Source organism: Oncorhynchus mykiss, chromosome 16 (genome assembly GCF_013265735.2).
Source record: "Oncorhynchus mykiss isolate Arlee chromosome 16, USDA_OmykA_1.1, whole genome shotgun sequence".
Lineage (NCBI taxonomy): Eukaryota > Metazoa > Chordata > Actinopteri > Salmoniformes > Salmonidae > Oncorhynchus > Oncorhynchus mykiss.
In genome coordinates this window covers 57,549,284-57,562,601 of record NC_048580.1, presented here as the reverse complement: position 1 = coordinate 57,562,601, position 13,318 = coordinate 57,549,284, and the positions used below count along the sequence as shown (strand labels likewise).

The 13,318-nt window shown below is 43.3% G+C and overlaps 1 protein-coding gene across 1 annotated transcript in view; it reads right to left on the bottom strand.

The window, feature by feature from the left end:
- The window catches only part of LOC110492389 (cadherin-4), a 542,831-nt gene that overhangs the window by 225,995 nt on the left and 303,518 nt on the right, over positions 1-13,318 (bottom strand). The window lies entirely within an intron of this gene.

Below are 13,318 nucleotides of genomic sequence, written 5' to 3'. Positions count from 1 at the left end.
CTGATTAGCCTTGACAAGTCACACACCTTCACACAATGCAGACACTTCAGACACTCCATAGACACTCTACAGCACACACTCGTTTACACACACCAGTCTACACACTCCAGTCTACACACACCGGTCTACACACCGGTCTACAAAACTCTGGTCTACGCACAGTGTAAGAGTGTTTCTGTAGGAGGAAGATTCACCCTTGAGTCTGAGGTGCCTGGCAGGTAGCATATAGAGGTCCTAGTGGTACAACACACACACTTTATTTCTGATACACACACACACGTGCACATGCACGCAAAAATGAATAAACACACATACTCACACATGCAGACAGGCAGGCATGCCCGCACACCCACACACACCCACACACAAATACACACCTTACGCCATCCACCACCCACGCACAGATACTAATTTAAACAGGCTGTCTGAGAAGCTGCAGCTAATTTTTGTGTGGTTGAGAAGGAGAGGGCCCTGGAGCTTCCAGGGAGAAACCATCCACACCCGCCACGAGGAGAGGGTGCTGGGTGGCGTGTGGTGGAAAGGGGGGGAATAAATGAGTAAATGACAAGTCCTGTTAATGAGAACATCCTCAAGTGTTTTTGGAAGAGGCAGGAAAAAAACCAGGGCCATGATTATCTGTTTGTGAGGAAAGGAGGATGGAGTGTGAAGAAGAACCGCAACAAGGCTTTGCAATTAGTCCAAGCCATCTGCAGGAGCAGAGTTATTGAGTAGCATAAAGTCTGAGCGAGAGAGGAGAGGAATGGAGAGTACAAGAAATACAGAGTTGGAGAGAAACTTAATGTTCTTAATGTTCTTAACTTAAAAAGGCTAGCTTTTTTCAAACAGAAGTTTGCATCTTGTAGCACAAACTCAAAAAAGTTCTGGGACACTGTAGAGTCCATAGAGAATAAGAGCACCTCCCCCCAGCTGCCCACTGCACTGAGACTAGGAAACACTGTCACCACCGATAAATCCACTACAACTGAGAATTTCAATAAGCATTTTTCTATGGCTGGGAATTCTTTTCACCTGGCTACCCCTACCCCGGTCAACTGCTCGGCACACCCACAGCAACTCGCCCAAGCCTCCCCATTTCTCCTTCACCCAAATCCAGATAGCTGATGTTCTGAAATAGCTGCAAAATCTTGACCACTACAAATCAGCCGGGCTAGACAATCTGGACCCTCTCTTTCTAAAATTATCTGCCGAAATTGTTGCAACCCCTATTACTAGCCTGTTCAATCTCTCTTTCGTATCGTCTGAGATTCCCAAAGATAGGAAAGCTGCCGCAATCATCCCCCTCTTCAAAGGGGGAGACACTCTAGACCCAAACTGCCACAGACCTATCTATCCTACCCTGCCTCTCTAAGGTCTTTAAGAAGCCAAGTTAAACAGATTTCAGACCATTTCGAATCCCAATGTACCTTTGCCACTATGCAATCTGGTTTCAGAGCTGGTCAAGGGTGCACCTCAGCCACGCTCAAGGTCCTAAACGATATCTTAACCTCCATCGATAAGAGACATTACTGTGCATTACTGTGCAGCCGTGTTCAAGGCTTTCGACTCTGTCAATCACCACATTCTTATCAGCAGACTAAACAGCCTTGGTTTCTCAAATGATTGCCTCGCCTGGTTAACCAACTACTTCTCTGATAGAGTTCAGTGTGTCAAATCGGAGGGCCTGTTGTCCGGACCTCTGGCAGTCTCTATGGGGGTGCCACAGCGTTCAATTCTCGGTCCGACTCTCTTCTCTGTATACATCAATGATGTCACTCTTGCTGCTGGTGATTCTCTGATCCACCTCTACACAGACGACACCATTCTCTATACTTCTGGCCCTTCTTTGGACACAGTGTTAACTAACCTACAGACGAGCTTCAATGCCATACAACTCTCCTTCTGTTGCCTCCAACTGCTCTTAAATGCAAGTAAAACTAAATGCATGCTCTTCAACCGATCGCTGCCCGCACCTTTCTGCATCACTACTCTGGACGGTTCTGACTTAGAATATGTGGACAACTACAAATACCTAGGTGTCTGGTTAGACTGTAAACTCTCCTTCCAGACTCACATTAAGCATCTCCAATCCAAAATTAAATCTATAATCGGCTAACTATTCCGCAAACAAAGCATCCTTCACTCATGCTGCCAAACATACCCTCGTAAAACTGACCATCCTACCGATCCTCTACTTCGGTGATGTCATATACAAAATAGCCTCCAACACTCTACTCAACAAATTGGATGCAGTCTATCACAGTGCCATCTGTTTTGTCACCAAAGCCTCATATACACCCATCATTGCGACCTGCACGCTCTCATTGGTAAGCCCTCGCTTCATACTCGTCGCCAAACCAATTGGCTCCAGGTCATCTACAAGTCTCTGCTAGGTAAAGCGTAGGTAAAGCCTTATCTCAGCTCACTGGTCACCATAGCAGCACCCACCCGTAGCACGCGCTCCAGCAGGTATATCTCACTAGTCACCCCCAAAGCCAATTCCTCCTTTGGCCGCCTTTCCTTCCAGTTCTCTGCTGCCAATGACTTGAATGAACTGCAAAAATCACTGAAGACTCATATCTCCCTCACTAGCTTTAAACACCAGCTGTCAGAGCAGCTCACAGATCACTGCACCTGTACATAGCCCATCTGTAATATAGCCCATCCAACTACCTCATCCCCATACTGTATTTATTTATTCATCTTGCTCCTTTGCACCCCAGTATCTCTACTTGCACATTCATCTTCTGCACATCAATCACTCCAGTGTTTAATTGGTAAATTGTAATTACTTTGCTACTATGGCCTATTTATTGCCTTACCTCCCTTATCTTTCTTCATTTGCACACACTATGTATATAGACGTCTACTGTATTATTGACTGTATGTTTGTTTATTCCATGTGTAACTTGTATGTGTCGAACTGCTTTGCTATATTCTTGGCCAGGTCGCATTTATAAATGAGAACTTGTTCTCAACTAGCCTACCTGGTTAAATAAAGGTTAAATATATATATTTTTAAACTTCAACTAGACAACATAAGTCATAACGGTGACAGTGATGGTGATCAGAAGTACATATTCTAAATGGTTTATGTTTTGTGTTGAAGTATGGACATTTGATAGCAATCCACTATGGTAATGTTGAACAGTACACACCGAGTTAAACTACCCTTAAGGCGAACATGTTTGAGAAATGTTTAACATTGTAGCAAAGTCAGAAAGCGCCAAAGGCATTCCTCTCTCCCACAGGGTGTGTGTGAGTGTGTGTGAGCTACATCTGATTGAGTGTAAAAAAACAAAGCTATCATGTCACATTTAATGCCTAGGACTAGAGAAGCAGGGGAGGATAGAGTGTGCATCCGAATCCAAGAAATTATAACTGTACACAGCAATGAAATATGGCTATCTTACAGTGTAGTTTGCTCTCTGCATCGTGGCAACTCTACGACAGAGGGAGAGGAAAATATTTTTGGTTTCTCAGATTGTTCTGGCATTTCTCACATATAAACTTCATTAGGAGGAAGGATGTTTGAAATGCTTTTTACATTTGTATCACAAACCATCTTTGAGAAAATCATAATGAAAGTTGACTTTTTAGAAATATACATTCGTATATTATCAGGAGTATAATGACAAGATGTGTCAAGAACAGTTCACAGATCATAGGGTCTTACAGGAGGTAAGACCCTATGATCTGTGAACTGTTCTTGACACATCTTGTCATTATACTCCTGATAGTGTGCTCTAAAATAGAGAGTATGTGTGATTTTTTTATATTATTTATAATCACATTAATTTATTAAACATAAAAAAACATGGATATCTCAAAACGACCCTTTTTAATTGTGTTAATTTTAAGACATATTGTTTGGAACAATATACACTACAAATAGGCCTACAGCAAATTTCCAGTGGGCACTCTGCTAATTCTAAAATTATGATACATTTTATGAGCACCACCAACACAGTGAATAGGAAAATGGATTCAAAGGGAACTCCCTCTGCTGGTGACTTGCTGAATGTGTAATCCTAAAGGAGGGCTGTGATTGGTTAAAACCACCTAGTGCGTCACGTGGTGATGTCATTGTTTTGAACATTGAATATCTCCCTGTGTGTTAATGTTAATGACTTACCGTAGTGGCTGCAGCTCAATCCCATCTTTCTGCCAATGTAAAGTATGTACCTGTTCCATAACATGGGGCTTGTGAAAGCAATATTTTTCTACACATGAGAGGATCCGGAAAATAATATTGTCACAAAATCGTCTGTAAAACCCGAACCGTTTGAGCTACAAACTAATAAGTCGCCACCACGAACAAACACAACAGTGTTGGTTGTTTCGCTCTAAAGCATCCACATGCATTTTATGACCATCTTAAACAATTCCATATCTTAGCTTTGTACATATTGCGATCAAGGGCCTAGACTTAATGGGGTTAAAATTAGCTATAATGTAAATTTCTATGTATAAAATGTGTCATATCATTAAAGGTAACAGAGAGCCCATTCTGAAAATGTGAGGTGTTTGAAGGGTATATACTCTTACAAACAATATGTCAAAAAATCCAAAAAGGGTCGTTTTGAGATATACTTTTTAATGTTGAATAAATTAATGTGAAAATGTGTATTGCAGAATCTAGACTTCCTCCATATTTGAGAGAACACTATAAGGAGTATAATGACACCATGATGTTGTCTGTATCATCTACGGTTCACAGATCATAGGGTTTTACTTTTGCAGTTATAGGCATGTATAGGTCTAAAGCGGAATTTCGAAAAAAAAATGGTTAGTGATAAAATTGTAAAAAGCATGTTAAACATCCTTCCTCCCAATTAAGTTCCTATGTGAGAATTGTCTGCTAGAGCTGACGTGGAACCACGCATTGATGCTTATTCCTGTATTTGTCCTGGCAACCATACAGATCCAGGTGTGTTTGTGTGTGTGCACGTGTGTGCATGTTTCCGTGTGTGTGTTTGAAGGTGCCTCCACCTGGCTTAGTTAGGTGAAGCCAACTGGCTCGCTGTGTCGTTTGGGAGAATCAGAGAGAAGTGTAGAGGGGGCTTAGGAATGCATGAGGCGCTTCACTGTGTAGCATTACCATGATTCATCTGCACAAAACTGCAAAAGCTCCTGATAATCGCTTTAGCTAATCCCAACCACGCGTCTGGCAAAACAGGCATGGAGAGAGTGGAGGGAAAGTTGTATAACCCTGGGGAGGAGGGGGTAAATGGGGTGGTAGACGTGTGTGTGTGTGTGTGGGGGGGATATGTAGCTATGGATTAGACAGAGTCCCCTGTCAGTCACACCTTGTCACTTCAAGAAGCCCTCACAAGTTTATCCGTGTCAAAAGCAAAGTGAGGAAAACTCCCCGGAGGAGGAAGGAGAGGAAGATGGAAAAGGAAATAAATTGAATGATATTTAATGTTGAAGGAGAAATTACAGTTTTCTGGGTTAGGAGCACTGGAGATTTCTGGTGGGGGGTGGGAAATTACACTAACGAGAGTTCAGTCTAAGGACATTGGGTTTAACATGGTTGAGGGGGGGTGAAAGACTTACAATATTTGTTAGGCTATTCTAGAGACTGAAAGTGAGTGAATGTCTCTCCTTGAAATCATACATCAAGCCATTGTCTTGTACACAGGAGTGGGATAGATGTGCAATTTCATGGTGTGTTTTCAACACTTTCCTCACCACTGTTGAGCCTGAGACTGAAGACATTTATAATGGTCTTACTGTCTCACATTCCCACCATAATATACAGTGTTATAGCCTAGCTCGGGTTCGTTCTATTCTTAGATACAGCAAGGGACACCTCCAGCAATGAGATCACACGTACAATCACACTCGCACACTCTGCCAGGACGGGCCCAGAGAAACGGCCTCCAGCTCAACTCATTAGCATCGTACCACGCTCCGCTCCCTGACAAGTGACACTTTACCACAGTCCAATCACCCCATAATGAGCAACTCCAACCTCTGTTCTCTAAATTAGGAACAACCGAACTGGAGTTGTCAGAAGAACCCAAACACCAAAATAGCTGCACTAAAATAAAGAGTACTTCTAAAAACTTCTACTCCAAACCCCCTGGAGTGCACATTGCACTAAGAAAACAAATGATGACTCTTGGAAAGAGGAAAGTGATTGTTGAACACAGCATTTGTAGAACTCCATGCCCTGCAGCGATGCATTAAACACACTCTGCCAGCAAAGGCCTGGGTCATTATAAAGCTCCCCTACTATTGATGTACAAGACATTACAAATGAGTTATGAGCACAGTGAGTTATGATTGCCATTAAAGAGCAAATGAATCAGGCTTCACAGCTGGACTTAAGAGCTGAATCACCAGCACTGAGCTTGTCTTTTCTTAGCCTGGCCCACGCTCTCTCTCCCACTGATACTGCTGTCACAAACACCCAGCAAGACACTGCTCTCTGTGGGACAAATCACATGGCTTTTGTGCATACATGTGTGTTTGTGTTTAATGTTAGGTGTTGTGGGGTTAGGGGAGGGCGTACCCTGGGGGGGGGGGATTTGTTCTTGACTGACTTGCCTAGTTAAATAAAATAATACATGTATAATCATATCAATGACACTCCACAGGGAAAACAGAGTGTTGAGTGATGGCAAGTGGCACAAAGGCGGAATTTATTGATCTATATCAAAAATGAATCTCTTTCGGAGGCTCTCGTCCTTGTTTTAACCCCAACCCAACTATCACAGTAGCCATTTCATGCCTGTTACTTCGAGACTAGCTTAATCTATTTCCTATATACTCTATCTCTATTAGAGCAGCTTGGCTTGCAATCAAATCATTGTTCTTTTCATATGATATATTATTTTACTGCTACACACACTGCTACTCTCTCTCTCTCTCTCTCTCTCTTTCTCTCTAAACACAGAAGAGAATGCCTTCTCTCTCGCCCACACGCTCCTCTCTCTCCCTCTGGGGCCATTGGGCTAGCTGTGGAATGAATGAGAGGCGTGGCGTGGGCAGCCCGCTAACGCTAAGATAATGACAACATTTTGTCAGAGCTTGCCTTCAGCACCGTCTCTTGGCACATGAAAGAGGAGGTGGAAGGCAGGAGGATATCGTGCTGGGAGGAGAGAGGGGCTGAACGGAGCCAACGGTGCGGAACGTATGTTACATGTATACTACAGGCATCTACTGGAGAAGTAAGGCTCTATAGTAGCAGTTTTTTTTATTTATTATTTTTTATTTTACCTTTATTTAACCAGGTAGGCAAGTTGAGAACAAGTTCTCATTTACAATTGCGACCTGGCCAAGATAAAGCAAAGCAGTTCGACACATACCACGATACAGAGTTGCACATGGAGTAAAACAAACATACAGTCAATAATACAGTATAAACAAGTCTATATACGATGTGAGCAAATGAGGTGAGATAAGGGAGGTAAAGGCAAAAAAAAAGGCCATGGTGGCAAAGTAAATACAATATAGCAAGTAAAACACTTGAATGGTAGATTTGCAGTGGAAGAATGTGCAAAGTAAAAATGTAAATAATGGGGTGCAAAGGAGCAAAATAAATAAATACTGTAAGGGTTTCCAGTTTCAGAGATTTTTGTAGTTCGTTCCAGTCATTGGCAGCAGAGAACTGGAAGGAGAGGCGGCCAAAGAAAGAAATGGTTTTGGGGGTGACCAGAGATATATACCTGCTGGAGCGCGTGCTACAGGTGGGTGATGCTATGGTGACCAGCGAGCTGAGATAAGGGGGGACTTTACCTAGCAAGGTCTTGTAGATGACATGGAGCCAGTGGGTTTGGAGACGAGTATGAAGCGAGGGCCAGCCAACGAGAGCGTACAGGTCGCAATGGTGGGTAGTATATGGGGCTTTGGTAACAAAACGGATTGCACTGTGATAGACTGCATCCAATTTGTTGAGTAGGGTATTGGAGGCTATTTTGTAAATGACATCGCCGAAGTCGAGGATTGGTACGATGGTCAGTTTTACAAGGGTATGTTTGGCAGCATGAGTGAAGGATGCTTTGTTGCGAAATAGGAAGCCAATTCTAGATTTAACTTTGGATTGGAGATGTTTGATGTGGGTCTGGAAGGAGAGTTTACAGTCTAACCAGACACCTAGGTATTTGTATTTGTCCACATATTCTAAGTCAGAGCCGTCCAGAGTAGTGATGTTGGACAGGCAGGCAGGTGCAGGCAGCGATCGGTTGAAGAGCATGCATTTAGTTTTACTTGTATTTAAGAGCAGTTGGAGGCCACGGAAGGAGAGTTGTATGGCATTGAAGCTTGCCTGGAGGGTTGTTAACACAGTGTCCAAAGAAGGGCCAGAAGTATACAGAATGGTGTCGTCTGCGTAGAGGTGGATCAGAGACTCACCAGCAGCAAGAGCGACATCATTGATGAATACAGAGAAGAGAGTCGGCCCAAGAATTGAACCCTGTGGCACCCCCATAGAGACTGCCAGAGGTCCGGACAGCAGACCCTTCAATTTGACACACTAAACTCTATCAGAGAAGTAGTTGGTGAACCAGGCGAGGCAATCATTTGAGAAACCAAGGCTGTCGAGTCTGCCAATGAGGATGTGGTGATTGACAGAGTTGAAAGCCTTGGCCAGATCAATGAATACGGCTGCACAGTAATATTTCTTATCGATGGCGGTTAAGATATCGTTTAGGACCTTGAGCGTGGCTGAGGTGCACCCATGACCAGCTCTGAAACAAGATTGCATAGCAGAGAAGGTATGGTGAGATTCAAAATGGTCGGTAATCTGTTTGTTGACTTGGCTTTCGAAGACCTTACAAAGGTAGGGTAGGATAGATATAGGTCTGTAGCAGTTTGGGTCAAGAGTGTCCCCCCCTTTGAAGAGGGGGATGACCGCAGCTGCTTTCCAATCTTTGGGAATCTCAGATGACACGAAAGAGACGTTGAACAGGCTAGTAATAGGGGTGGCAACAATTTCGGCAGATAATTTTAGAAAGAAAGGGTCCAGATTGTCTAGCCCGGCTGATTTGTAGGGATTCAGATTTTGCAGCTCTTTCAGAACATCAGCTGACTGGATTTGGGAGAAGGAGAAATGGGGAAGGCTTGGGCGAGTTGCTGTGGGGGGTGCAGTGCTGTTGACCGGGGTAGGAGTAGCCAGGTGGAAAGCATGGCCAGCCGTAGAAAAATGCTTATTGAAATTCTCAATTATAGTGGATTTATCAGTGGTGACAGTGTTTCCTATCTCCAGTGCAGTGGGCAGCTGGGAGGAGGTGTTCTTATTCTCCATGGACTTTACAGTGTCCCAGAACTCTTTTGAGTTAGTGTTGCAGGAAGCAAATTATTTCTGCTTGAAAAAGCTAGCCTTGGCTTTTCTAACTGCCTGTGTATAATGGTTTCTAGCTTCCCTGAACAGCTGCATATCACGGGGGCTGTTCGATGCTAATGCAGAACGCCATAGGATGTTTTTGTGTTGGTTAAGGGCAGTCAGGTCTGGGGAGAACCATGTGCTATATCTGTTCCTGGTTCTAAATTTCTTGAATGGGGCATGCTTATTTAAGATGGTTAGGAAGGCATTTTTTTAAAATAACCAGGCATCCTCTACTGACGGGATGAGATCAATATCCTTCCAGGATACCCCGGCCAGGTCGATTAGAAAGGCCTGCTCGCTGAAGTGTTTCAGGGAGCGTTTGACAGTGATGAGTGGAGGTTGTTTGACCGCTGACACATTACGGATGCAGGCAATGAGGCAGTGATCGCTGAGATCTTGGTTGAAGACACCAGAGGTGTATTTAGAGGGCAAGTTGGTTAGGATGATATCTATGAGGGTGCCCGTGTTTAAGGCTTTGGGGAGGTACCTGGTAGGTTCATTGATAATTTGTGTGAGATTGAGGGCATCAAGCTTAGATTGTAGGATGGCTGGGGTGTTAAGCATGTTCCAGTTTAGGTCGCCTAGCAGCACGAGCTCTGAAGATAGATGGGAGGCAATCAGTTCACATATGGTGTCCAGAGCACAGCTGGGGGCAGAGGGTGGTCTATAGCAGGCGGCAACAGTGAGAGACTTGTTTTTAGAGAGGTGGATTTTTAAAAGTAGAAGTTCAAATTGTTTGGGTACAGACCTGGATAGTAGGACAGAACTCTGCAGGCTATCTTTGCAGTAGATTGCAACACCGCCCCTTTGGCAGTTCTAGCTTGTCTGAAAATGTTGTAGTTTGGGATGGTGGTCTTCCTAAGCCAGGATTCAGACACAGCTAGAACATCCGGGTTGGCAGGGTTGATCCACATATAAACACAGCTAACTGGCTAAACCAGCTCTCAGGGCTGTATCAAAATGTCTCAAGATGGTCAAAGATCTCAACCAATACAAACACATTAACCACACACAGAAGTGTTTACCGATGGCTCTGAGCACAGTAGTAAAGTTTCCCTGGAAGAGTCCATAATGAGAGCACTTCTGAGGTTGGAAGTAGCAGCATGACGGCCTCCTATTGTGTTATGATGCCAGGACCCCAGTGAGCTGCCCTCGACCTCACCAGAAAATAAATAGCTTCTTAGCTAGCAGAGCAGAGAGACTGTACTACTGCTTTAATGAGGGTTTGGCTACTGTAATCTTCTGACTGTCAGAACTGAGACAGATAGACCCATCATAGCCGCCGGGCTAATTACCATGGCTGGTTATCATCAGGAAAACAAACAAACAAACAAACAAACAAACATAAACTTGTCTCCCTGGCTGTAACAGAAGTCACATTTCTTTGGAATCCTGCTGGAATGTGATTTTTAACCTGTTTGTGCACTCCGCTTTGCATGAGATACCCAGTCACGATGCTTTGCATTGTGGGATACACAGACACAAAGGGCCTGTCAGACCAAATCAAACACACATCAAACCCCAGGTCATCATTTAGAAACCCACAGACTGCCATCTCCACTAATGACAGTTTCCCTTTCCCTAATGTCCCACAGAATTAGATGGGTTTGGTTTTACATGTAAACTCTAGCTTCTGTGTCATATTTCTCTGGCCTTCTGTAACAAAGGGTAAATTATACAACACAGTGGTCCTATCAAAGTCCTAACAAAACCTCATTAAAAGTTCTCTCTTTTCAACTTCCTACATTGTCTGTTCTTCTCTTTCTGTCCCGAGCGAAATACTATTTATGAGGCTCCGTATGGAGGGTGTGACGCAATTGCGAAGCCTCTGGAGGCTTACGGAGGCTATATCAAGCTGATGATATATGATATTTGGAACATTGGGGAGATGCAAAATGTTGCCCTCCAATAACACAAGGCGTTATTGTGAAATATTGGAATATGGTTATGCCATTTTGATTCCCAGTTACAATGTTTTTCAATTTTGCAACAAATATAAATTGAGTGAGAAACAATAGGACCAAAGCGTAGTTTACATTGATTAAGGGACATATCAGTGAAGATATACTCAGCCAGGGGGCAGAAGAATCATGTCTAAACAAATTTAGGATGGGACGAAATGCTAGTGACTGGAAATGCAATTTAAAGTTTGGTACGGAAGTTTGGTACTGAATAATTTTGCACGCCCAATTTTTCAGTTTTTGATTTGTTAAAAAAGTTTGAAATATCCAATAAATGTCGTTCCACTTCATGATTGTGTCCCACTTGTTGTTGATTCTTCACAAAAAAATACAGTTTTATATCTTTATGTTTGAAGCCTGAAATGTGGCAAAAGGTTGCAAAGTTCAAGGGGGCCAAATACTTTCGCAAGGCACTGTATATAGTATCATATTAATGAAATTGGAGCCAAAGATACCACCATTATAGTCTATCAAAAGCTTTTTTTGCGTCGAAAGATAAAACTGCCCAAGGAGCTTTGCTTTCTGATGAAGCATGTAAGATATGTAATAGACAAAAGAGGTTATCTGAGGACAATAGTTTTTTAACAAACTCGCTTTGGTGCAGATGTACCAATTTAAGTTTCAAGACAGGACGACAGAATTTAAGAAAATATCAAAGGTAGAGAGCACTGGGTGGCGTCCTTACCTGGTTTTAATAAATGGGAAATTAGTGCTGTATTTACATCCCTTCCAAATGAACCTCTATGAACGGCTGTGTTAATCAATTCAAAAAACATAGGAGCTTATTGCTTCTAAAATGTTAAATAGACCTGACACTGTCCTCTGACCCTGACCATAAACTTGACCTTTCACCTCTCTGTACTTACTCTTGTTTCTTCTCAGATTAATAGCTGTGGTAACCTTTGAACTTCACAAATCTGTAACTAAAAAGGAGACTCACATGAAACTAGTAAAACATTATTTTGCCACCAACAAAAAGGTATGCAAAGCGAGAGTCAGAAACATGAATCCAAAGTCATTAAGAGCATAAGTAAACAGGCAAAAAGCAATATTACCCATCCAAATACAGAGCCTCACACAGAGTGTGTGACACAGGATTAGTGTATATGATACGTTGTGGTGGGGCTACAGCTGCTGCTGCTGGGAGGCACGTCTCTCTGGCTCTGACTCTGGCTGGCATGAGGAGGCCATGCCTCTGCCTGCCTTCCTCTTCTTTCACCCTCTTTTCATCCTTTTCTTTTTATTCAATTGAGCTTATTCGCCCATGTTCCTGCCTAAACAAATGTCAGGGTGACACCTTGGCTGAGGGGAGCATGTCATTGGCAGATAATGAGGTAAAAAGCCAGTGACTCTGCAGCATTTCTTTATTAGTTTCCATCTCTGTGTCCACAGACATGACCCAAGGGAGTAGGCAGAGCTTTTCCAATCAACACTGCACCTTGAATATCAATGTGCCACAAACTACAGATCACTCATCCTGACTGGGATAGAGAGAGAGAGAGAGAGGGAGAGAGAGAGAGAGAGAGAGAGAGAGAGAGAGAGAGAGAGAGAGAAGAAACAGAACACAAGAGGATGTGTCCTCAAGAAAGCGAGAGGGATGGAAAGAAGGCAGAGAAGGGAATGATAGTCAGCTGCTGAGATAATATCTCCTTCAATGCACCCTGTTGATGTGGGCCAACACAACAAAGGGAGGATAGAGAGTGAAGATGGAGGAGAGGAAAACAGAAGACAGCACAGTGAGAGGAGAAGCGGAAGCAATTAAAAGCATGGGTCAGAGGTCGGGGGAGCAGGATTGAGAGTGATTAATGCCCCATTCCTTTAAGAGCACCCCTCCCCTGTCACTACAAGGATAACAGGAGAGGGCACGACTACAGGGAAACGACAGTAGGAGAACTCTACACTAACTTTTTATTCTCCTCTCTGTCTGTGAATGTCTCTTTCTTTACGGCTCCCTTTCTCTTCTTCTCTTTCTGTATCTCCCTTTCTTTCGTACTATATGTCTCTCTTTCTGTCTATAACCCTCTCT